This window comes from Bombina bombina, chromosome 6 (assembly GCF_027579735.1).
Source record: "Bombina bombina isolate aBomBom1 chromosome 6, aBomBom1.pri, whole genome shotgun sequence".
NCBI lineage: Eukaryota > Metazoa > Chordata > Amphibia > Anura > Bombinatoridae > Bombina > Bombina bombina.
Window position 1 is genome coordinate 854,777,664 of NC_069504.1, and position 27,116 is coordinate 854,804,779.

The following is a 27,116-nucleotide window of genomic DNA, read 5'->3' on the forward strand; positions in this document are numbered from 1 at the left end:
TGTGAATAAGAAGCTGGCCGAATAAGATGCCAACTTCAGCCTCATAAACATTTGGTGATTCATGGTAAAATAATTAATTACATGATGTTTACGTCTCTGTTCTTTGTGCGTATATATAAAGACCGTGTAACTTTAACACTAGCGATTCTGTAATGCTGTGGGCTCCATTTATCAAGCAGACTGCTGTTTCCTAACCTGTCCGCCACCTTTTAGGTGCCAGATTGAAATCATCCCGATTCGATCATGATGATTGACAGCCGCTGCTATCGGATGATTGGCCGCCAGTGAGCAGGGTGGGTGGCATTGCACAAGCATTTCTGGTTAAATGCTTATGCAATAACTGCGGGCAGCATCTGCTGTCCTCCTGCAGCGATGTCCAGCTGACATGATTCGCTACAGCAAATCATGTCCGTTCGACATTTGATAAATGGAGCCCTATGTGTTTAGCCCCGCAATGGGGTTATACAGTTACTTAAAGTCCAGCTTTGGACTTGCAGAGCACTGAAGGTCCCGAACAGAAACTGCCGTTGATTCAATCAGCAGCGCAGGTTGCACAGTTTCCATTTGCTGTAAAAGATTACTTCTGCTTTTTCAAATGAGGTATTCAAAGTTGAGCATTGCGTGTAGTATGCACAGAATGATCAAGTAGTAACACTACATTACAATGGACAGCCACACAAATTACAGCATCTTATAACCATTACATTGTGACACATATACAGATGCCAGATATCATTTTAAGTGCAATAAGAACAGGTAGATTTAAAAAAAAAAAATTCTCATATCAGTGTCATATGCAACAAGTAGTGTTTTTTAACTATGCATATGCAAAGCTTAAAAAAAAAGAAAAAGAAAAAATTAGCAGCAGGGGTTTTACACATTTCCTGTACTTTTTCATACCTCTTCTTTTTTTCTTTGCATGCAATTTGTTCAGACCTTTGCAACTACTCACAGTTCTCAGGGGAGTTAGCCTAAAGCCTGTCAGTTCTCCATGTTGCTGCTCTCCTGGGGTCAAAGGGTTAACGAAAAACCGATAAGAGAGAGGAGATGGGTTGTCTCTCCCTTACATGTGCTGTCTGTTTTGGTCAGAGTGTAGGGGGAGGGAACTGTCACTATTGCAAAGTAGCCCAGGAAACGAAAAAACACAGGGACACCATAGAATGCAGCAGAATATTATGGCTACTTGTGCTCTAGCAACATACAGTACAGTGCTGAAAACAGCACTACGGTCTGTTTAAAGTGAAGGTCAATTTTCATGTGAAAGTGCCCGGATTTAAAAAAAAAAAAAAACTATTAAAAACAGGGGCACTTTCATTCATGAAAATTGACATAGCACTGTATTTTAAAAATACTTACTTGTTCTTCTGAAACGCCGGATCGCCGTTCTGAAACGATGCACCGCCTGCCTTCTTCCTGGTTTACTTACCCAGCAATGACGAAACCGGCTTCCTCCAATCACGGCATTGCCTCAGGCAATGATTACCCCGGGGGGAAGCCGTGATTGGAGGATGCCGGAATCGTCATTGCTGACGTATGAAGAGGCTTGCGACGGGCTGGTGAAGCACTGGAGCGGCTTCAAGAAGAAAAGGTAAGTATATTTTAAAAAAACGGCTGAAATGTCATTTTTCATGAATGAAAGTGCCCTTGTTTTTAATAGTTGTTTTAAAAACCGGGCACTTTCACATGAAAATTGACCTTAACTTAAACTCCTCCCTTCACCAACATTTATATTGAATCAATGCAGAACATCATTTTATTTAGATTAAGTATAAGTGCTATAACAAAGTGCAGCTCCAGTATCTAGATTTAGTGCCAACCCCTTGGTCTTCTCTCCACCACCTGACCCACTGTAACTTGTGGTAAAAAATAAACAGACACCGGGGGACGTGAAGAAGGGGTTGCTAGAGGAGTCATAACAAACTAAAACTCCTAGTAAAACCATACAGAGCCAACTGCCCACATGTGCAGAGCTCCTGCATCTCTTCTCACTGTGATTTATGTACTGATATATGGTGAGACAGCAGGAGCCCAGAAGCCAAACATTCTGACTCCCCGGGACATTTACTCCCCGTCCTCTTTACAATTTGCTACCTGCAGGCTGGCAGCAGAACGGCCTCCCTCTGCTCACACTACCCACAGCTGAAGCCAGTATAGCGCTATGCAGAGCCGGAACAAAGTTTTTAGCACAGTTTCTGGGGAATGATAGGCAGCAGCACTCCTCTTTATCAACTGCTCATGCACAAGTCGGCAATGCACATTATTAAAACTTATTTACGAGTCGATCATGATTGGTCAGACTACACATAGTCAACTATACACCAAGTGGTGGGCGGAGCTTAACTTAACCATTTTCAACTGAAAAACCATAAGTGGATATTTTAAAATTTTACTTCACTTAATAGAAGTAGAGAGATGAGGGACATGTAAAACAATGCTTAATTAGCATTTAAACAGTAAGATGACAAAAAAATATACTGGGTGTAGACTGTCCCTTTAAAGAGATAGGAAAGTCAAATTAAACTTGAATGATTTATATAAAATTTTATTAAATAAAAAATACAATAACGATAATAAAAACAAAACCTTTAGTGTAACACTTACAATAGTTTTAAATGTTAATTAAAAAAATCTATCAAATTAGCTAGGTTATATTCTTTTACCAGGGTAAGCAGGTTTGGAAAACAATTTTGTTCAGAAGGGCTTACAATATGAATGTTAAGGGATGGATGAGACTGAAGGTGTAGGGACTTGTTTAGAGCATGGTTAGTGGTTTACTGTAGTATTGAAAGGAAGGGTAACTATATGAACTGGATAAATGGTAAACTTTTAATAGGGTTTACAAAAAAATAGACACTGAACATGGTTTCTTGACTATAATTGTTCAAATAATAAAACAGCTGGCTCGTAGGTCTAGGGGTATGATTCTCGCTTTTGGGTGCGAGAGGTCCCGGGTTCAAATCCTGGAAGAGCCATTTTTTTTTTACACAAGATGGTAATGATAAATACTGGGCTAGATTACAAAATGTGAGCACTAACTTTAGCGCAAGAGCATTTTTGGCTTTTTGCGCACAACAGACATAATGCGCATATTACAAGTTGAAAGAAAACGCAAGAATGCAATCAAGACTTACGCTCGGCAGGTTATATACAAATATAACTATCTGTGTGTGTGAATTGGAGCCCTTTGCAGTTAAATACTTGAAAACATATTTATTCAATGTTAATATTTTACAATGGTTTTAACTTTGTATATACTGTAAATATTTTACATTCCAACATTCTTCACATAGGGAAAAATGTTCTAAGAAATTTTTTATGTTCTATTTATTTATTTTTAGTTTTTATTTTTTTACCAGGAGGAATAAAAATGGAATTTATTAATATGATATAAATAAAGACTATACAACACCATTTGGCATCTAGGCTTAGCTCTTTATCATGTCATACATGGCAAAGCCACATTTTAAATTAGTTGTAGCAGTGCCACCTAGTGGTTGCTTTTTTTTTTTTTTAATATTCTTTTATTGAGGTTATAAGAACAAACAATATATAATAGGTATTCAGTTACATCAATAATCACTAGGCAGGTTTACTCTTAAGTCTATAAAGCTAAATACATGTTAACCCACATGTTATCAGAAAATATATATGGCCTAGCAACCTAAAACAACAGTGTGGTAAACCTGCCTCTCAGTTGTAGACAAATGATACTAAAAACAATGATGGTCTACTAACAAAATCTAATAAGTAGGTTAATATCAATAACAGTAGATGAAATAGCAGTCTACAAGGACATTAAGCATAAGCAAATGAAACCTCATTTTCAAATAATGATAGCTACACAACTTGTCTATTAAATTCTAAAGGTAATGAGCATATACAATTACAGCCTAAAACTTTTTATTGGGACACTTCTCCCACTGAAACCTAGGGCCTCTTTTGAGCCTCTTCCTCTCTCATCTGATGTGCTTGTAGGAGACTAGCAAGTATGAGAGGTCTCTTCTGGGTTCTAAACTTGATCAGGAATAGATAAGAGCTAATTTGGGGATTTAATGACCTTTGCTGGTCAGAGTCACAGTGACAGCCATAATCACAAGGAATTTTGATAAAGCAGAATGCAAAGCATTTCCGACAGTCACAGCGACAATGACCTTTAATGGTCGTGGTCACAGTCAGGGTCACATGACATTTTGATATAGCCTGAAATGCCAAGTGGCTTTGAAGTACTTGAAGTTGTGTTTTTATGGAAGTCTATCAATAAAGAGGATGTTTTTTTACAATGTCCGCCTACTACTGCTTCGTTGAGTGCAAGGACATTGTGTATGTGAAATGCCAAGTGACTGACAGCCACAGCGACACTGACCTTTGATGGTCGCGGTCACGGCCAGGGTCAAAAAATAAAAAAAATGCAGTTTTACAAATAGAAAGTAATTTTGTTACACTGGGAACATAAAATGCAGTGTATATAAAAATATTATGCTTGATATAAAAGTACAGCTTATTCAGTAACTAAACTAAACTTGCTCTTTAAAACTTTCCTTTTTGTTACAAATGGAAAAACAAGGTCTATATATGTTAAGAACATTTCAACTATACACACGAACAGGTAACCAACCCCCATTTCCTCAAAAATAAGGCTGGGCGATATGGGGGGGAGGAAATCGTGATTGCGATTTAATCGCGATTTTCACATCAGTACCCCCTGTAACCCCCATAAGCCCCCCTCTGTACACCTACATAAGCCCCATCAGCTCCCACTGTAACCCTGCACCCCCTGTAACCCCCATAAGCCCCCCTCTGTAACCTACATAAACCCCATCAGCTCCCACTGTAACCCACCACCCTCTGTAACCCCCCCATAAGCCCCCTCTGTAACCTACATTAGTCCATCAGCTACCACTGTAACCCCCCAATAAGCACCCCCTTTAACATCAAGAGCACCGCCTGTAACCACCATCAGCCCCCAACCCACATAAGTTCCAGTGCACCCCCTCCATGTAACCCGCATCAGCCACAGCGCCACCCACCTCCCTTTAACTCACATCAGCCACAGTGCTCCCCGGGAAGTCGGCCCCCCCCTCCTTGTAACCTGCATCGGCCACAGCCCACCCCGGTAAGTCGGCCCCCCTTCCTGTAATCCGCATCAGCCACAGCGCTCCCCCAGTAAGTCGGCCCCCCCTCTCTGTAACCCACATCAGCCACAGCGCACCCCCTCCCTGTAACCCGCATCAGCCACAGCGCTCCACGGTAAGTCGGCTTATAATGTCGCAAGGCGGGCACGGCAAGTCGGCGGCCCTCTTGTACGTTATAGGTAACGTCAAATGGGGCGGGGCTAAAAATCGCATACTCTCAGATTTTAAAACCGCAGCGATTAATCGCGGTTTAAAATCCCATCCGCGATTAATCATGCAGCCCTACTCAAAAGCAACAAAAAAAGCAAGAAACTATCAACATAAAAAAAATTGCAAATAAAAAGGTAAATAACTGGCATAATTTGTGCAACGTACATACCTCCCAACATTTCAAAATTCAAAAGAGGGACCCCTCCCCCCACGGCAATTTTTTAAAAAATGTTTAATGTGGTGGACAGGAGCGGGGGGCAGGGCTTAAAAAAAATCATAAGACCAAAGTATATAAATAAAATTCTAAATAGAGTCATATCTTTTAATACTCTTAGGCAGCAAATCAAACACAAGCTCAAACCACTGGTATAGCTATGCGAGCTATGTATTTAATTAGTCTTTGCAGAGACAGCGCTAAATATTTTTATCTTAATTGGACATTTAATAATAGATCCTTTAAAACTGCTCTCTGCTTTCCTAATTAATATTCTAGATTCTGGCCTTTAAAGTTAACAAAAATGCATAGTAACACACTACATAGCAGTATACTTACACATACACATACACACACACTAACACACACTACATACCATACCACTTACACATGCAGATACACACACACTACATTGCATACACTTACACATGCAGACACACACACACACACTACATAGCATACACTTACACATACAGATACACACACACTACATAGCTTACCACTTATACATGCAGATATACACACACAAACACTATATAGTATACACTTACACCTGCAGATACACACCACACTACATAGCTTACACTTATACATGCAGAATATACACACACACACACACTACATAGTATACACTACACATTGCATGCAGATACACACACCTACATAGTATACACTTATACATGCAGACACACACACTACATAGCATACACTTATACATGCAGATACACACACACACACTTATACATACAGATACACACACACACACTACACAGCTTACACTTATACATGCAGATACACACACATACACACTAATAGATACAGATAAACACACACAATCCATCATATATGGGTATCTGTAACTCATTGTATGGGGTCCTGGGGTTGGGCAAAGCACATTAGCTGGCAGTCTGAGGCTGCCACTGTTCGTTAACCCTGGTGTTAGCACTGCTCATCGAATGAAACTGAAGGCATGCTAGTATTATCACCAGGGTTAGACGTCATCACTACCAGGGGTTAGAGGTCATCATTACCTGAGGTCAGAGGGTATACAGCCTTCCTACTCCTGCTTAACCCACACACCATTACTTTTCCACACGGAATCTAACAGGTATCTAACCCTGGGAGAGAAAAGCCAGCTACTTAGAATGTATGTGCCCAATAGAATAAAAAAATAATAATAAATACATGAGGCAATGCGGGACAAATGGCTAGCAACCCGGGACAGCGGGACAGACCCCAAAAATCAGGACTGTCCTGCTAAAATTGGGACAGTTGGGGAGTATGCAAGTAGGATATGGTCATTGGGTGGTGTAAGGACCACCTCAATATTTAAGCTCCATAGCGAGGTTTAACTTTAAAAAAATAAATTGAGAAAAGGAACAAAGACACAACATATACATGCAATTATCATTTTCCATTTCTTCTTCCCTTTTCATATTTGTCATTTCTCTCATGGACTTCTAAAAACTTAAGGTTTGCATGGATTGAAACAAGCTTACCACTGCTGAAGAAAGTAAAGTGTAAGATTGTATTAAAGGGCCACTAAACCCAAAATCTTTCTTCTCATGATTCAGATAGAGAATAGAAATTTAAACAAACATTACAATTTACTTCCATTATTTATTTTGCTTCATTTTTTAAATATCCTTAGTTGAAGAAAAAGCAATGCACATGGTGAGCAATCACACAATGCTTCTATGTGCAGCAACCAATCAGCAGCTAGTGAGCATATCTAGATATGCTTTTCATCAAAGAATATCAAGAGAAATAAAACAAATTAGATAATATAAGTAAATTAGAAAGAGTTTAAAAAACAGAATTTATGTTTACCTGATAAATTTCTTTCTCACGGTGTGTCCGGTCCACGGCGTCATCCTACTTGTGGGATATTCTCTTCCCCAACCAGGAAATGGCCAAAGAGGCCCAGCAAAGCTGGTCACCATGATCCCTCCTAGGCTCCGCCTACCCCCAGTCATTCGACCGACGTTAAGGAGGAATAATAGCATAGGAGAAACCATATGGTACCCGTATTGGTGACTGTAGTTAAAGAAAATAAATTATCAGGACCTGATTAAAAAACAGGGCGGGCCGTGGACCGGACACACCGTTGGAGAAAGAAATTTATCAGTTAAACATAAATTCTGTTTTCACCAACATAGGTGTGTCCGGTCCACGGCGTCATCCTTACTTGTGGGAACCAATACCAAGCTTTAGGACACGGATGAAGGGAGGGGAGCAAAATCATGTCACCCTAAATGGAAGGCACCACGGCTTGCAAACCTTTCTCCCAAAAATAGCCTCAGAAGAAGCAAAGTATCAAACTTGTAAAATTTGGTAAAAGTGTGCAGTGAAGGACCAAGTCGCTGCCCTACATATCTGATCAACAGAAGCCTCGTTCTTGAAGGCCCATGTGAAGCCACAGCCCTAGTGAATGAGCCGTGATTCTTTCGGGAGGCTGCCGTCCCGCAGTCTCGTAAGCCAATCTGATGATGCTTTTCATCCAAAAAGAGAGAGAGGAGTAGAAGTTGCTTTTAGACCTCTCCTTTTACCTGAATAAACAACAAACAGGGAAGATGTTTTGTCTAAAATCCTTTGTAGCTCCTTAATAGAATTTTAGAGCGCGAACAACATCCAAATTGATGCAACAAGCGTTCCTTCTTTGAAAACTGGTTTCGGACACAGAGAAGGTACGATAATCTCCTGGTTAATGTTTTTGTTAGAAACAATTTTGGAAGAAAACCAGGGTTTAGTACGGTAAAACCACCTTATCTGCATGGGAACACCAGATAAGGAGGAGAACACTGCAGAGCAGATAATTCTGAAACCTCTTCTAGCAGAAAGAAATTGCAACTAAAACAAAACTTTCCAAGATAATAAACTTAATATCAACGGAATGTAAGGGTTTCAAACGGAACCCCCCTGAAGAACTGAAAGAACTAGATTGAGACTCCAAGGAGGAGTCAAAGGTTTGTAAACAGGCTTGATTTCTAACCCGAGCCTGAACAAAGGCTTGAACATCTGGCACAGCTGCCAGTTTTTTGTGAAGTAACACCGACAAGGCAGAAATCTGTCCCTTCAGGGGAACTTGCCGATAATCCTTTTTCCAATCCTTCTTGAAGGAAGGATAGAATCCTAGGAATCTTAACCTTGTCCCAAGGGAATCCTTTAGATTCACACAACAGATATATTTTTTCCAAATTTTGTGGTAAATCTTTCTAGTTACAGGCTTTCTGGCCTGACAAGAGTATCGATAACAGAATCTGAGAAACCTCGCTTCGATAAAATCAAGCGTTCAATCTCCAAGCAGTCAGCTGGAGTGAAACCAGATTCGGATGTTCGAACGGACCCTGAACAAGAAGGTCACGTCTCAAAGGTAGCTTCCAAGTTGGAGCCGATGACATATTCACAGATCTGCATACCAAGTCCTGCGTGGCCACGCAGGAGCCTATCAAGATCACCGACGCCCTCTCCTGATTGATCCTGGCTACCAGCCTGGGGATGAGAGGAAACGGCCGGGAACACATAAGCTAGTTTGAAAGGTCCAAGGTGCTACTAGTGCATCCACTAGAGCCGCCTTGGGATCCCTGGATCTGGACCCGTAGCAAGGAACTTTGAAGTTCTGACGAGAGGCCATCAGATTCCATGTCTGGAATGCCCCAAAGTTGAGTGACTTGGGCAAAGATTTCCGGGATGGAGTTCCCACTCCCCCCGGATGCAATGTCTGACGACTCAGAAAATCCGCTTCCCAATTTTTCCACTCCCGGGATGTGGATAGCAGACAGGTGGCAGGAGTGAGACTCCGCCCATAGAATAATTTGGTCACTTCTTCCAACGCTAGGGAACTCCTTGTTCCCCCCTGATGGTTTGATGTACGCAACAGTCGTCATGTTGGTCTGATTGAAACCGTATGAACCTTGGTCCTCGCTAGCTGAGGCAAGCCTTGAGAGCATTGAATATCGCTCTCAGTTCCAGAATATTTTATCGGTAGAAGAGATTCTTCCCGAGACCAAAGACCCTGAGCTTTCAGGGATCCCCAGACCGCGCCCCAGCCCATCAGACTGGCGTCGGTCGTGACAATGACCCACTCTGGTCTGTGGAATGTCATCCCTCGTGACAGGTTGTCCAGGGACAGCCACAACGGAGTGAGTCTCTGGTCCTCTGATTTACTTGTATCTTTGGAGACAAGTCTGTATAGTCCCCATTCCACTGACTGAGCATGCACAGTTGTAATGGTCTTAGATGAATGCGCGCAAAAGGAACTATGTCCATTGTCGCTACCATCAACCCGATCACTGCCATGCACTGAGCTACGGAAGGACGAGGAACGGAATGAAAGTATTCGACAAGAGTCCAGAAGCTTTGTCTTTCTGGCCTCTGTTAGAAAAATCCTCATTTCTGAGGAGTCTATAATTGTTCCCAAGAAGGGAACCCTTGTTGACGGGGATAGAGAACTCTTTTCCACGTTCACTTTCCAGCCGTGCGATCTGAGAAAGGCCAGGACGATGTCCCGTGTGTGAGCCTTTGCTCGAGGGAGGGACGACGCTTGAATCAGAATGTCGTCCAGGTAAGGTACAACTGCAATGCCCCTTGGTCTTAGCACAGCTAGAAGGGACCCTAGTACCTTTGTGAAAATCCTTGGAGCAGTGGCTAATCCGAAAGGAAGCGCCACGAACTGGTAATGTTTGTCCAGGAATGCAAACCCTTAGGAACCGATGATGTTCCTTGGGATAGGAATATGTAGATACGCAGTCCTTTTAAATCCACCGTGGTCATGAATTGACCTTCCTGGATGGAAGGAAGGATCAGTTCGAATGGTTTCCATCTTGAAAGATGGGACCTTGAGAAATTTGTTTAAGATCTTGAGATCTAGGATTGGTTCTGAACGTTCCCTCTTTTTTGGGACTATGAACACCGATTGGAGTAGAACCCCATCCCTTGTTCTCCTCAATGGAACAGGATGAATCACTCCCATTTTTAACAGGTCTTCTACACAATGTAAGAAACGCCTGTCTATTTTATGTGGTCTGAAGACAACTGAGACCTGTGGAACCTTCCCCTTGGGGGAAGTCCCTTGAATTCCAGAAGATAACCTGGGAGACTATTTCTAGCGCCCAAGGATCCAGAACATCTCTTGCCCAAGCCTGAGCAGAAGAGAGAGAGTCTGCCCCCCCACCAATCCGTCCCGGATCGGGGGCCGATATTTCATGCTGTCTTGGTAGCAGTGGCAGGTTTCTTTGCCTGCTTTCCCTTGTTCCAGCCTTGCATTGGTCTCCAAGCTGGCTTGGCCTGAGAAGTATTACCCTCTTGCTTTGAGGACGTAGCACCTTGGGGCTGGTCCGTTTTTACGAAAGGGACGAAAATTACGGTCTATTTTTTGCCTTGAAAGGCCGATCCTGAGGAAGGGCATGGCCCTTACCCCCAGTGATATCAGAGATAATCTCTTTCAAGTCAGGACCAAACAGCGTTTTCCCCTTGAAAGGAATGTTTAGTAGCTTGTTCTTGGAAGACGCATCAGCCGACCAAGATTACAACTAAAAGCGCTCTGCGCGCCACAATAGCAAACCCAGAATTCTTAGCCGCTAACTTAGCCAATTGCAAAGAGGCGTCTAGAGTGAAAGAATTAGCCAATTTGAGAGCATTGACTCTGTCCATAATCTCCTCATAAGGAGGAGAGTCACTATCGAGCACCTTAATCAGTTCATCAAACCAGAAATATGCGGCTGTAGTGACAGGGACAATGCATGAAATGGGTTGTAGAAGGTAACCCTGCTGAACAAACATCTTTTTAAGCAAACCTTCTAATTTTTTATCCATAGGATCTTTGAAAGCACAACTATCCTCTATGGGAATAGTGGTGCGTTTGTTTAAAGTAGAAACCGCTCCCTCGACCTTGGGGACTGACTGCCATAAGTCCTTTCTGGGGTCGACCATAGGAAACAATTTTTTAAATATGGGGGGAGGGACGAAAGGAATACCGGGCCTTTCCCATTCTTTATTAACAATGTCCGCCACCCGCTTGGGTATAGGAAAAGCTTCTGGGAGCCCCGGCACCCTCTAGGAACTTGTCCATTTTACCTAGTTTCTCTGGGATGACCAAATTTTCACAATCATCCAGGAGTGGATATACCTCCTTAAGCAAAATGCGGAGATGTTCCAATTTAAATTTAAAGTAATCACATCAGATTCAGCCTGCTGAGGAAATGTTCCCTAAATCAGTAATTTCTCCCTCAGACAAAACCTCCCTGGATCCCTCAGATTGGGTTAGGGGCCCTTCAGAGATATTAATATCAGCGTGTCATGCTCTTCAGTAACTAAAAACAGAGCAGCCACCGCTTACGCGGACAAGGGTTCATTTTGGCTAAAATGTTTTTGACAGAATTATCCATTACAGCCGTTAATTGTTGCATAGTAAGGAGTATTGGCGCGCTAGATGTACTAGGGGCCTCCTGAGTGGGCAAGACTCGTGTAGACGAAGGAGGGAATGATGCAGTACCATGCTTACTCCCCTCACTTGAGGACTCATCTTGGGCATCATTGTCATTATCACATAAATCACATTTATTTAAATGAATAGGAATTCTGGCTTCCCCACATTCAGAACACAGTCTATCTGGTAGTTCAGACATGTTAAACAGGCATAAACTTGATAACAAAGTACAAAAAACGTTTTGAAATAAAACCGTTACTGTCACTTTAAATTTTAAACTGAACACACTTTATTACTGCAATTGCGAAAAAACATGAAGGAATTGTTCAAAATTCACCAAACTTTCACCACAGTGTCTTAAAGCCTTGAAAATATTGCACACCAATTTGGAAGCTTTAACCCTTAAAATAACGGAACCGGAGCCGTTTTAAGCTTTAAACCCCTTTACAGTCCCTGGTATCTGCTTTGCTGAGACCCAACCAAACCCAAGGGGAATACGATACAAATGATGCCTTCAGAAGTCTTTTATCAGTATCAGAGCTCCTCTCACATGCGACTGCATGCCATGCCTCTCAAAACAAAGTGCGCAACACCGGCGCGAAAAATGAGACTCTGCTATGCTTTGGGAAAGCCCCTAAAGAATAAGGTGTCTAAAACAGTGCCTGCCGATATAATTATATCAAAATACCCAGAATAAATGATTCCTCAAGGCTAAATAAGAGTTAATATCAATCGATTTAGCCCAAAAAATGTCTACAGTCTAAATAAGCCCTTGTGAAGCCCTTATTTACAATCGTAATAAACATGGCTTACCGGATCCCATAGGGAAAATGACAGCTTCCAGCATTACATCGTCTTGTTAGAATGTGTCATACCTCAAGCAGCAAAGGACTGCAAACTGTTCCCCCAACTGAAGTTAATGCTCTCAACAGTCCTGTGTGGAACAGCCATGGATTTTAGTTACGGTTGCTAAAATCATTTTCTCATACAAAACAGAATTCTTCATCTCTTTTCTGTTTCTGAGTAAATAGTACGTACCAGACTATTTGGAAAATAACAAACTCTTGATTGAATAATGAAAAACTACAGTTAAACACTAAAAAAACTCTAAGCCATCTCCGTGGAGATGTTGCCTGTACATCGGCAAAGAGAATGACTGGGTGTAGGCGGAGCCTAGGAGGGATCATGTGACCAGCTTTGCTGGGCTCTTTGCCATTTCCTGTTGGGGAAGAGAATATCCCACAAGTAAGGATGACGCCGTGGGACCGGACACACCTATGTTGGAGAATTTGCATTCTCTTTCTAAATCATAAAAAGAAAAAATGTGGATGGCATATCCTTTAAGAGCTTGATCTTGATCAGTTGTTATTTTATCTATAAATTAAGGTGTTGTGTATTTTTGTGAAGCCAGTGGTTTGCAACACTTTTCTTACTTAAAGGGACAGTATACACCGATTTTCATATACTGCATGTAATAGGCACTGCTAAAGAAATAATATACACAGATTCTGATCTAAAATACAGTATAAAACCTTTTTAAAAACTTACTTAGAAGCTCCCAGTTTAGCTCTGTTAAAAAGGTAGCTGGAACACCCACCTGTAAGTGGAAAAAGCAGACACTCCCCCCTGCTCCTTCCTTTGCATATGAAAATACCCTTTACACAAACAAAGCAAGCTGGAGTATGTATACAACAGTATTCTCCTAAAAACTTTAGGAACTTGGTTAGGAGTCTGAAAATCAGAGCAATGTTATTTAAAAATAAGCAAAACTATAAATAAATTAAAAAAATGGGCTATATGAATGGATCATCTACAAAACATTTATGCAAAGAACAATCTAGTGTATAATGTCCCTTTAAAGATGCTGCTAGTGAAGAAACACTTTGTGATGATACAGAAGCAGCAGAAAGAGTGTTTCTGTGATCAGAACTTTGGAAGGGAAAAGCTACATGCACTTTCATTATGGCCCTCATTAATTAATTCCATAAAGTATTTAAAGGGACCCAAAAACACCTGCCAAATTCATAAATACTTGTCACATTATCATAGTTAATCATATTAATAAAATCTAACGTTTTTTTAAAAGAATTATGTATGTTTGGATTCTTTACCTAAAGCTCCATCTATGCGTTTGATAGGGGACCCGCCATGTTGTAAAGCACGTTACTAGAAGGGAGGAGGTTACGTGATGCCGCTTATCCATGGTGGTGTCAAATAGAGCCCATGCCTAACTTTGTTTTTGGTCAGAAGCTCGTTCACATTTGACAAACTCTCTCTCTCTCTGAAGCTGCACACATGTAGTTACAGCTTAGAGAGAGAAGAGCGAGCGGCATAGCCTAGACATGCGACAAGAAGGGATAATAACAGTATTCCTTTTTTTTTTTTAAATAAGGCTTGTAAATGTAGCTCTGGCATTTCTCCCTTATTGGGCGATCAATACAACCCGAGCACTGCAACTGCTATTGGGTTTTAATAGCAAAGTGTACCACAGATGTATTGCCAGTTTTGGGAGGATATTATTACCTGCGCGATCAAATACGGATGACGTAACATCCGTAAAAAAGTGTCCAGCCCTCCTTTTCCTATGTCTGGGAGAGCTTGGATTGCAACTGCAAAGATCGTCTTATAAAGTTTAATTTCACAGGTAGAACTTTTTTTTGTAACAAAAACCTAGCGTTTTGAATGTTAACCTAATAAGGAGTTGGACACATGCTATACCTTTATTATGCATGTTATATAGTATTAAAGGTCCCTTTAAGTATTTTTAATATCTTTAGGGCACCCTCTGGCATGCACAGATGTGTTTATCATCCTTGTAGCATTTGGAAAAACAAAATTTCTTCTCACAGTATTTGCAAATTTGCAGCTTTGCTCTCAGCAGCAATTGCACTGTGGAAATGTTTCCAAACTCTAGATATTGTGTCACCATTTTACTGAGGAGAGGAACAAAAAGCAATTTGGTGGCAAGGACTATAGATAAACATTATGCTGTGATGGGGAGAACATTCATAGGAATCATTTAAAGATTATAAAGATTATAATACTGTATACCTCTTACCTGCCAATTAAGGCCTGAGAGTACAGAAACTATCATCTACTGTACACCAACAATCACCCACTGTAGGAGGTACAAGATGGAGTCTGTGTGATATTGAGATTATCAGTTGGTATGAATCATATCAACTGTTGTTATGTGCACAATGGTAGAGTCAGGAAGTGCCTCCTTGCATAGTGTGTGTGTGTATAGCATTCTTAATAAAGTTTACAGTTATGAAGACCTGTGCTTGATCTCCTTATATAAACTAAGATAAAAAATGGTGTCATAATAAGGAGTTCCCTGCTTCCATCTGAACTGACAAGCAAGGACTCTGAGGAATCCATTAGAAATCTTGCAGCAAATTGAAAGTGTGAGAGTCAAGGCTCTGGCAGAGTGACTACAGCTTCTTCTCATGAACTGAGTAAGTGCACATAACTTGTACAATTGACTGATTCTAACAGCACTACAGACTTTTATATTAATACTGCTTAATTCAGAACATTAAGATGGAAAAGTTAAATCCTCCACCAGAATTGAAAATGACTGGTAATATGGAAGATGCAATGGCAGAGGTTTAAGCAAAGATTCCAGCTATATGTTAGAGCTATAGGAGCTCAGGAGCACGATGATGAACAAAAGATTGCACTTTTTCTGACTGTAGCAGGATCAGCAGCAATAGATGAAAGAAAGGGGATGTTTATCAGGTTGTTCTAGCCAAATTTGAACAGTACTGTGTACCTAGACGCAATGAAACCTATGAAAGGTATCTTTTCAGATGTAGAATGCAGAATGAAACAGAGACTATTGAGGAGTATGTAACAGACTTAAAACTGAAGAGTAGATCATGTAATTATGGAACAATGTGTAACTCATTAATCAGAGACCAGTTAGTCATGGGCAGCAGAAATATAACGGTTAAAGAACGCTTGCTCCGAGAGAAAGATTTAACACTGGAAAAGGCAGTAGAAATTTGTCAAAGTTCAGAGGCAGCACAGGAATAAGTGCGCACACTCTGCCACAGTAACAGCAGCAACACCCAGTAATGTCAGTTACAGTGGGGAAAAACAAAGTGCATCCACATTATGAAAATAAAATGAAAGGAAAAGGTTTTATCACACAAACAGCAAATTCTCAGCCTGAATCAGACTGGCTATGTACCAGATGTGGAAAGCAGCATGGGCATAAGGACAATGTCAGGCTTATGGGCAAATCTGCAGAAAATGTGGAAAAAGGAATCACTTTCAAAAGATGTGTCAAGCTAAAAAAACTGTTCACATTGTTGACCAGTCAGAAAGTGAGGAATCAGAAGAATTCTTTATTGGAATACTTGACTTAACCAAAGCTACAGATAAGGAGTGGGTCATTGAAGCTATTACAAATGGCACTAATATTGCTTACAAAGTAGATACAGGTGCACAAGCTAATTTGATGCCTGAGAGCAAGTATCACCAATTGAAGAACAAACCAGAACTTCTGAAAAGCTCAGTTAAACTAAAGACATATAATGGGGATTTTATCCCAGTGCTTGGCAAGTGCAGTGTGTTCCTGGAATATGGAACTCAAACGCATAAAATGAACATTCTGGTAGTTCCAGGAAACAAACCAGCTCTACTGGGTCTTCAAATGTGTGAACCTTTAGGACTGATTAAAAGGGTAAATGCCATTAATGAAATTAATAAAGAAGAGGACATAGAACATTTATTAACAGACTATGCTGCAGCATTCGAAGGAATAGGATGTCTTCCAATGCAAATAAAATACAGATAAAGAAGGTTCTCGTCCAGTAGTGCATGCCATGCGAAATGTTCCAGTTGCTCTAAGGATCGTTCTTAACCGGGAACTTGCCAGGATGGAGGATAAAGGTATTATAAAGAAAATAAAGACACCTACTGAATGGGTTCATTCTATGGTGATGGTGGAAAAACCGGGATGGGGGTCTCAGAATCTGTATTGATCCCAAGGAACTGAATAAAAGCATCTCTAAGAGAACACTTCCATTTACCAACAAAACCAGAATTGCTTGGGGAGCTAAGTGGAGCAACTGTAATCAGTAAACTGGAGTGCATCCTCAGGATTTTGGCAAATTCCACTGGAGGAGGAAAGCATGAAACTCTGCACTTTTAATACTCTTATGGGAGGTACTGTTATAAACGATTGCCCTTCGGCTTGTGTTCAGCACCAGAAGTGTTTCATAGTACCATGCAGCAACTTCTTGAACGAATACAGGCACAACCGTTATTCATTGATGATATTCTGATCTGGGGTAAAACCAAGCAAGAACATGATGAAGGCTAAAGATGGTCTTAGATGTTGCTAAGGAGAATAATTTTAAGTTCAATAGACAAAGTGTCAATTCAGAAAATGAAAAAGATTAAAGGCAAAGACATAAAAAAGATTAAGGCATTTACAGAAATGCCACCAGCCAGAAAATAAGCAAGATATACAACGCTTACTAGGAATGGTGAATTACCTTGGCAAGTTCATACCTAATTTACCAGACAAAACTGTACTAATGCAACAACAACTCAGAAAAAAACTATGCATGGGAATGGTCAGAGAATCACCAGAAAGAATGGAAGTTTTTGAAGGAATGCTTACTACTGCACCAACTCTGCAATTCTTTGATCCAACAGCAAAAACAAAGTTGTCAACTGATGCTTCACAAAATGGATTGGGAGCAGTTATATTTCAAAATCAAGGCTCGGATGGATGCCTGTGGCTTATGCATCTAGGGCATTGACAGAACTGAAAAAATCATATGCTCAAATTGAAAAGGAAACACTGGGACTAGTTTACGGATGTGAAAAATTTCATGTTTATTTGTATGGAAGAGTATTTTCAGCAGAAACTGATCACAAACCTTTGATTCACATCTACCAAAAGGGCTTGATAGATGCACCTCCATGAATTCAACGTTTGTTGCTGAGACTTCAAAGGTATGACTTCACCTTGGATTTTATACCTGGCAAGGAGTTGGTGGTAGCGGATGCTCTGTCACGAGCTTACTTACCATTTAACAATGAGGACTTACAGTTGCAGAAAGAGGTGACTGTTCACATCAATCTGATCTTGAAGACAGCCCCGTTTAGTCATGCAATGTGGGCAGCAATAGAACAGGCTACAGAAACAGATGCTCTTTTAAGTCAAGTGAAGAAAGCAGTTTCTAGTGGCAAATCTAAGACACTAATGCCATCACTGTATAGACCATACATTTCTGAAATTTCTTTGATAAAAGGGGTACTTTTGAAAGGACAAAAGATAATTGTACCAGCGAGTTTGCAAAGTCAAATACTGAAAAGACTACATGAAGGTCATTCAGGTATAGAAAAGACGAGCTAGAGACATTTTGTACTGGCCAAATATGAATGAAAACATTGAGACAATGATCACTCAATGCCGGACTTGCCAAAAATTCAGACCTCTGTTACCTAAAGAGCCTATACTGGATACGGACTTCCCGTTGGCACCCTGGGAAAAGTTAGGAATGGACTTGTTTGTTTTCAAAAATCAGCATTATATCTTAGTAATGGATTACTTCTCTAATTACCCAGAGATAGCATTATTGGAAGATGAGTCAGCATGTACAGTGATCAAAAAGTAAAAGCAATTTTGGCGAGACATGGCATTCCAAGAGTAATAATATCAGACAATGGTCCTCAATTCAATTGTAGAGAGTTTAGGGTTTTTGCCAGTACCTATGAATTTGAACATCGAACATGCAGCCCGGGATATCCACAAGCAAATGGATTAGCAGAAGCTGGAGTAAAAATAGTGAAAAACATACTTCGTAAAGCAACAGATGCAGACGAGGATCCATGTCTGGCTCTTAGCTATAGAGCTACTCCTTTAAAATGTGGGAAGTCACCGGCAGAATTATTGTTTGGCAGACAGCTGGTCACACGAGTACCAGTTGTGAAACCTTGGAAAAGGTTCCCACAAAAACATGTAATAGAAACCAAATTGAAACTCAGAGAAAAAAGGAATGAAAACTATGACCGAGCTGCAAAGCTTTTGGAGAATCTTCAGGTACAAACTCCTGTGCGAGTACAAGGTTCAAACAGCTGGAATACTGAAGGGACAGTTATTCAGCAATATTCTCCAAGATCTTATGTAGTTCAAACCAATGATGGGCAATGTTTACATAGGAAACGTAGACATTTGATGGCTATTCCATCAGTTCACAACAATTCGGCAGTGAAGGAAACCTGTGAGGATACATTGAACACTCCATTGCAGCTGGAGAATGAATATGCCAGAGAAACTTTGCAAAGCTCGACTGACTTGCCTGCCAGTGATGCAATGCAAACAAGGTCAGGTCGATATATAAAAAAACCTAATTGTCTAATTGAACAATATTAAAAGGCACTGAAATTTTTTCACATAGACTACAGTTAAAAAAAATGTACTTTAAGTTTTCTGTTGTTTAAAAAGAAAAGAAAAAGGGAAATGTGTGATATTGAGATTATCAGTTGGTATGAACCATATCAACCTGTTGTTATGTGCACAATGGTAGAGTCAGGAAGTGCCTCTTGCATAGTGTGTGTGTGTATAGCATTCTTAATAAAGTTTACAGTTATGAAGACCTGTGCTTGATCTCCTTATATAAACTAAGATAAAACAGAGTCCACAAGCAAACTAAACTGAAGCCTTTCTCCTGCAGTGCCCCCTAGAGGCAGAAATGCTTATTTCTCTTATTTGAGAAGTGCAGTGTACTTGAAGTGTATTCCAGGCTTTGCTTGTCTTCAGATGAGAGAACTTGCAATGATTTGTGACTTTACATAAAGTCTCAGACGCCTTTCATTAAGGTCTTCGTGTTATATAGTTTGACTACCATGTCAGAGACATATTATTTATCATTGTAAAAGAACATATTCCACACTACATATTTCTTTTCAATTTTTCCAGAAAAAAAAAAGAAAACGGCTTGGGGAAAAAACTGAACAAAACCCTGTTTTTCCCCCCAATTTTTTTTTTTTCCAGGCCTTCCCATCTCTACAGGTGATTATGACAGCCACAGTGACAATTACTTTTGATGGTGGCTGTCACAGTCACGGTCAGGGTCACATGGCATTTTGATAAAGCTGAAATGCCAAGTGACTATGACAGCAACAGTGACTAGGACCTTTAAGCTGTCAAAATCAAAGTGGTTGTCAGTCATGTGGAAATTTTAACTAATCTGCTATGTGACTATGACATTTGACAATGTCCTAAAATGGACACTGTACTTTGCATGTAATCCCAAATTACCATATGGCTCAGTCTTTAGCCCCCAGATCATCTCTGAATATACCTTATCTCTTCTTAAAGGGACACTGAACCCAATTTTTTTTCTTTCATGATTCAGATAGAGAATGAAATTTTAAGCAGCTTTCTAGTTTACTCCTATTATCAATTTTTCTTCGTTCTCTTGCTATCTTTATTTTAAAAGCAGGAATGTAAATCTTAGCAGCCAGCCCATTTTAGGTTCAGCACCATTGATAGTGCTTGCTTATTGGAGGCTTACATTTACCCACCAATAAGCAAGCATAACCCAGGTTCTTAACCAAAAAATGGTCAGGCTCCTATGCATCACATTCCTGCTTTTTAAATGAATAGCAAGAGAACAATGAAAAAATGAAAAGAGGAGTAAATTAGAAAGTTGCTTAAAATGGCATGCTCTATCTGAATCATGAAAGAAAAAAAATTGGGTTTAGTGTCCCTTTAAGATTAGAAATCACAGGAGTTTAAGCACCATTTCTGTAGATATTACTCCATCCTTACTCAACTAGAACACCAACTATTTATTTGCCAATTCTTCTTGGATTTCCTCATGCTGCTACCTATAGTTCAATGCCATAGCTGTACAGATTCTATTTATTTCCTGTATGATACATCCCACACCAAAAATCACAGTCTGTAATCATTACTCCATTCCTGCTCTCCCCTTCACCCCATATGCAAGCACTAAACCCTGCTTCTCTCAAACCACAACATTTCTAGATTTCACAAAAGATGCCAATAAAAGGTTTATTTACATCTCTTCCACCTTCATTACTGCCATCTTAACCCTAGTGCCGGGCTTGACAAACACAAAACTTATATAACTGCAAGTCCCTTCACTGCAGAATCACATTCTAAGTATCACTTAGGGGCGAAATTACAGGGGGTGCAGAGGTTACAATTGCGACAGCTTCAAAAAACGTTGACCTGCCACTACCTGCACTTATATCGTGTGAGTGTGACATGATGCTTCACTAGTGTCTCTGACTACAGGGGTTAGTGTTTCTGTTTTACCCATTGGTGTTTATGTGTGTGTATGTGACTGTGTGTGTATTTATGCATGAATTTGTGTGTGTATATTTGTTGAACCAGCAAATTACAGACCTTGTTACTACAGCATGGGGGGTAAACAGTGTCAGTCTATATAGTACCACTATATACAGTACGAGGGGGCTGGACGATGTCACAGGCTACTGTGGTCACTTTATAAAGTACTGGGGCGGGTAGGGTCAGGCCAGCCATCTCACCGGCAGATTACAGACTGTGTCACTGACTCACTATATACAGTACTGGTGGGTTAAACAGTGTCACTATATACAGTAATAGGGGGTCAGACCATCTCACAGACTGTGGCAACAGGGTACCTCCTTTTGCAGACATGTAATCTGATTCACATATTTTTTTTCTGTGGTTTCTAGTTATGCCTCTGGTATCACTCCATATCTTCACAAGATACTCAGCAAACACGTTTTCATTTTGCAAATGACTTATATTTCTCTTTTTTGCAACATTAGCCCTCCAAGACTTATTTTGCATTATACTATGAAGCTCTCTACCTTTCAAGCAGTTCAAGCAATCTTTCAAAACTACCCTATTCAGAGTATCTTACCACCAAGTGACTTAAAAATTCAAATATATCCCACCCTCTAAGCAAACCCCATAACTTCTTTCTTATTCACTGCATACCCTCTAAATCAGGGTTCTTCAAACTTTTTTTTCTCAAAACCCAGTGCAATTATACCACATAACTTCTTTTTAAGCTTGGGGGCAGAATTATCAAGAGTCGAATGGAGCTTGATGTCCCTGTTTCCGCGCGAGTCTTCAGGCTCGCCGGAAACAGCAGTTATGAAGCAGCGGTCTAATAACTTGTCTGCCTGCTCTGAGGCTGCGGACATCAATCCGCCCGATCCTATACGATCAAGCTGATTGACACCCCCTGCTAGCAGCCGTTTGGCCGTGAATCTGCAGGGGGCAGCATTGCACAAGCAGTTCACTAGAACTGCTTGTGCAATGATAAATGCTGACAGCGTATGCTGTCGGCATTTATCAATGTGCAGCGGACATGATACGATACATTGTATCATGTCCGCTCACACTTTCATAAATCGGCCCCAGAGTCTGAATATTTTTTAACTAATATACAACAGAATAGCAGCATTTTTTGGTAAAGTAACTAAAATGTGTGTAAATGTTCTGATTGTAGTCAAACTAGAAAGTGTTGTAAAAGGGAATAACACACACCCAAACTCTCATACAACACACGCACACACCACACACTCTCATACAATACACACACTCTCATACAACACACACACAGTGAAAACACCACATGCATATACCACAACCAATTAAAACAATGAACCAATCACAAACCACTGTAGAAAAAAAGACTGAGTAAAAGACTTTCTTTTTGCCCTACTGAGTCACCAGACTTCTTTACTCTGCAAATTGACTTAACCCGCTTTTATAGACTGCTCAGACTAAAAGCATACTTTGGACATGGAGGTGATAACAGCTGGGCACCATCTCAGAAACATACTGATACTTTGGACATTGGTGAATATGGTTTAAGTAATTAAAGTACATTTAACCCCCCATGTAATAACCCAGGAGTAGAAGCATTTATTAAATTGGTTGACCAACAACTTAAAGCACTAATGCACAAAAAGGGCAATTCTAAGTTTAAATACTCCAACCTGACAAATACTGAGAAACAAATATTGGGGGATTTGGAAAGTGATAGATCCATTGCTATTAAACAAGCCGATAAGGGCCGGGCTATTGTCCTGATGGACATCACAAAATACAATGCTGAGGTATACCGCCAACTAAATGAAAGTGAGGTATATGAACAACTTAGTATAGACCCAACACTTAGAATTAAACAACTAAATTCTATTTTATATCAAGTCCTGGAAGATTTGGTTATCAGTAAACAATTATATGATTTTATTTTTGTCAAACAGCCCATTACACCAGTGTTCTATATTACCACAAAAATCCATAAGGACCCAATAGCGCCCCCTGGGCGTCCAATTGTGGCAGGTATTGGATCCTTATTAAGCAATGCAGCTAAATTCTTGGATCGTGTTTTAACCCCTTTGGTTACACAAGGTAGATCTTGCATTAGGGATACCAGTGATTTTCTAGATAAAATAAAAGATACAATATAATTGTTTAGGGATGGATGAGACTGAAGGTGTAGGGCCTTGTTTAGAGCATGGTTAGTGGTTACTGCAGTATTGAAAAGAGGCAACTATATGAACTTTTACTGGGTAAATGGTAGCCTTTTCAAGAGCTAACAAAAAAATAGACACTAACCATGGTTTCCTGGATATAATTGTTCAAGTAGTCTTATAGCTGGCTCGTTGGTCTAGGGGTATGATTCTCGCTTTGGGTGCGAGAGGTCCCGGGTTCAAATCCCGGACGAGCCCATTTTTTTTACAAGAGATGGTAATGATAAAGACTGGGCTAGATTACAAGTGGAACACTAACTTTAGCACAAAAGCAATATTTTCAGGTTTGCGCACAACGGAAATAATGCGCATATTACAAGTTGAAACAAATGCAAGAGTACAATCAAGACTTACGCTCGGCAGGTTATATATAAATATCTGTCTATGTTCATAGCGATGCGGAACCTGTTAGCGCTCTACAAATACCTGATAATAATAATAAGTGTGTGTGTGTGTGAATTAGAGCCCTTTGCTGTCAAATACCTGAAAACATCAAAAAAGCATATTTATTTAATATTAATATTTTACAATGGTTTTAACTGTGTATATACTGTAAATACTTTACATTCCAACGTTCTTCACGTAGGGAAAAATGTTCTAAGAATTTTTTATGTTCTATTTATTTATTTTTTGTTTTTATATTTTTAACCAGGAGGAATAAATATGGAATTTATTAATATGATATAAATAAATAAAGACTTTACAACATTCTTTGGCGTCTCTACTTGGCTCTTAAAGGGTTAGAAATCGATTACCATTTGAACCTAATTAAAATATATTAATATAAAGACTACTATAAATGCAATCAAATAAAAGTTTTTTTTTTGTTTGTTTTTTAAATGAAGCTTTCACATAGCTTAATTTTAAAGATAAAATTATCATGAAATGAGCAGTAACGACCGCCCATTAAATGAGGCATGGCTCATGTAAATCTACAATCAATGCTGAAGCAGCTGGGCCCCTTAATTTTAATATTACATTTAGTGTTAAAGCACAGCAAAGTAAAAAACATTGCGCTTGGAGGGGCAGCTTCACACAGGAAACTGAGATGAGACAGGGAACAATATAAACCACGCTCCAGGCTGCAAGTTTACCAAAGGAAAGTGGTCTGGAGCAGAGTGAACTAACGTTGGCTGGGAGCTGTGCGAGATTTCACAGCCGCTTCTGCCCACTTCAGCCTCGCACTAAGGAGAGCAGCATGTATGTTACAATTCTTCAGACGTTGAATACAGCAGTGAGTAAAAAGTTTATTTAAGCTGTCTTTGCTTGATTAGTGACTGTGAGGGCTCCGATTCCTCCTGAAGCAAACACAGCAAGAGGGAGGGAGGAGATGAGTCCGACAGCTTAAATAAACAAAGCTCTCATACTCACCGCTGTAGTCAATGTCTAAAGCACGGATGCACTTTATCACAGGCAGGGAAGAATTGTAGCATGAACGCTGCTCTCCTAAAATGTCTCCTCCTCCGTTTTATTTGTGACGCTGCCCCTTCAAGCAGTAATCACGGAAAGATTTATATTTTTCACTCCCTGGGTCTCTTGATGCCAGTTTCTGAGATCCTGTTTACAAAATCTGTCCAGATGCCCCTCTAGTATCCTGATTAGCCGGTGCCTGCTTGCAAGAATTTGTGCTCCTTCCTCCTGTCAGTAGACTGCTCAATTCGCTGCTGGAGACAGGGGGGGGGGCGAGTCTGTGCATGCGCTGCCAATAGTACCATTGTTTTAATGCGCATGCGGACGGCCATGATATTTCTACCTAGGTAGAACATCGAAATAGGTCCATATAATGAGCAGAAAATGGGTTTGGCGCAGTATTAATTTTAAAATTGAAATTACAAGGAATGTAAAGAAAATTGTACAAAGGTACCAATTACAAATGTATTTATTATATAAAGAAGTTTTTTTTTATAGCAAAACAGTTTTTATTGAGGTTATATAGCATATAGACAGCAGTAAGGTTGCAATGTAATCGGTGACATAAGCATATGTCTGGGTAGTAGCATCTGAGAGATACAAAATGTCACCAATGCACAATATATACATTATAAATAAAACATAACATCCTAGAGTGCAAATATAATCCTTGACAGATAATCAACCTATGTACTCTTAATCATACCTCTTTTTATGTATATGTGGTTGCCTTGTTTAAGGCTATGTAAACTTATCATTTTCCCCTAATTCAAAGCGTAAAGATAAACTAGAAAAAAATTATACCTCATGTAGGAAATGGCGGTCTCTCGTGGACGTCTGATGCTATTATATAATGCTTTGAGGATATAATAGGGGGTATGTAATAAATAAAAGGCATATAGGGTCGCTTTTGGACTCTTAGTAATACGATACACTATAGTGATATAACTAAAATGTGAAACGGCAGAGTAACAAGAAACAGCTTATCACGTGAGATTACAATTATATATATCTGAATATGTGTATCAAGATTATATAAAGAAGATTTTTTGGGTTTACTATCCCTTTAATCATGTCATATATGGCAAAGCCACATTTTAGGACCACTCAATGCAGTAAAATTGCATAATTAACAAGTGCATAAGAAAAAGACAATGCTTTAACACCTACTCTGAATTCCAAATAAACAGTAGATTTTTATTCAGACAAACTTATTTTTTCTCCCATTTTCTGGCCCCTGTATATATGACAGACATCAGCCAATCACAGATTAGTATACCCTGTGAGCTTGTGCACATCCACAGTAGGGATCTTGTTCCCCAGAAAGTGTGAATATAAAAAGACTGCAACATTTGATAATGGAAGTAAATTGGAAAGTGTCTTCAAACTGCATGCTCTGTCTGAATCATAAACGTTTATTTTCACTTGAGTGTCCCTTTAAATTAGATGTAGCAGTGCCACCTAGCGGTTGCTTTTTTATATATATTCTTTTTATTGAGGTTTTTAGAACAAACAATATATAAATAATCACTAGGCAGGTTACTCTTAAATCTATAAAGCTAAATACATGTTAACCCACATGTTATCAGAAAATATATGGCCTAGCAACCTAAAACAACAGTGTGGTAACCTGCCTCTCAGTTGTAGACAAATGATACTAAAAACAATTATGGTCTACTAACAAAATGTAATAAGTAGGTTAATATCAATAACAGTAGATGAAATAGCAGTCTACAAGGACATTAAGCATAAGCAAATGAAACCTCGTTTTCAAATAATGATATCTACACAACTTTTCTATTAAATTCTAAAGGTAATGAGCATATACAATTACAGCCTCAAACTTTTCATTGGGAGACATCTCCCACTGAAACCTAGGGCCTCTCTTGAACCTCCTCTCTCTCATCTGATGTGCTTGTAGGAGACTAGCAAGTATGAGAGGTCTCTTCTGGGTTCTACACTAGGTCAGGAATAGATAAGAGCTAGGTTCACTAGGTAAAAAAACAACAACAACTTTATAACCCCTTTAGGAGGAGACGACATAGCTTAATTAATAAACATATTCCTAGAGAAACAGACATATATAAGGCTGCTAAGCCGGCATAGTAAAGATTTTATGTAAAGTAGGTAACCTTAATTAAAACAAGGTGGAGGAGCAGTGGGTGTCACATATACAGAAAAGTGGAGTCTG

At 39.8% G+C, this 27,116-nt stretch overlaps 1 protein-coding gene and 1 non-coding gene across 2 annotated transcripts in view; one reads left to right on the plus strand and one right to left on the minus strand.

Moving 5' to 3' along the window:
• LOC128663779 (vesicle-associated membrane protein 2) overlaps nt 1-27,116 on the minus strand; it is a 151,184-nt gene that overhangs the window by 122,117 nt on the left and 1,951 nt on the right. The window lies entirely within an intron of this gene.
• Nucleotides 23,642-23,713, plus strand: TRNAP-UGG (transfer RNA proline (anticodon UGG)). Its single transcript has one exon. It is a non-coding gene; the product is annotated as a tRNA-Pro (tRNA).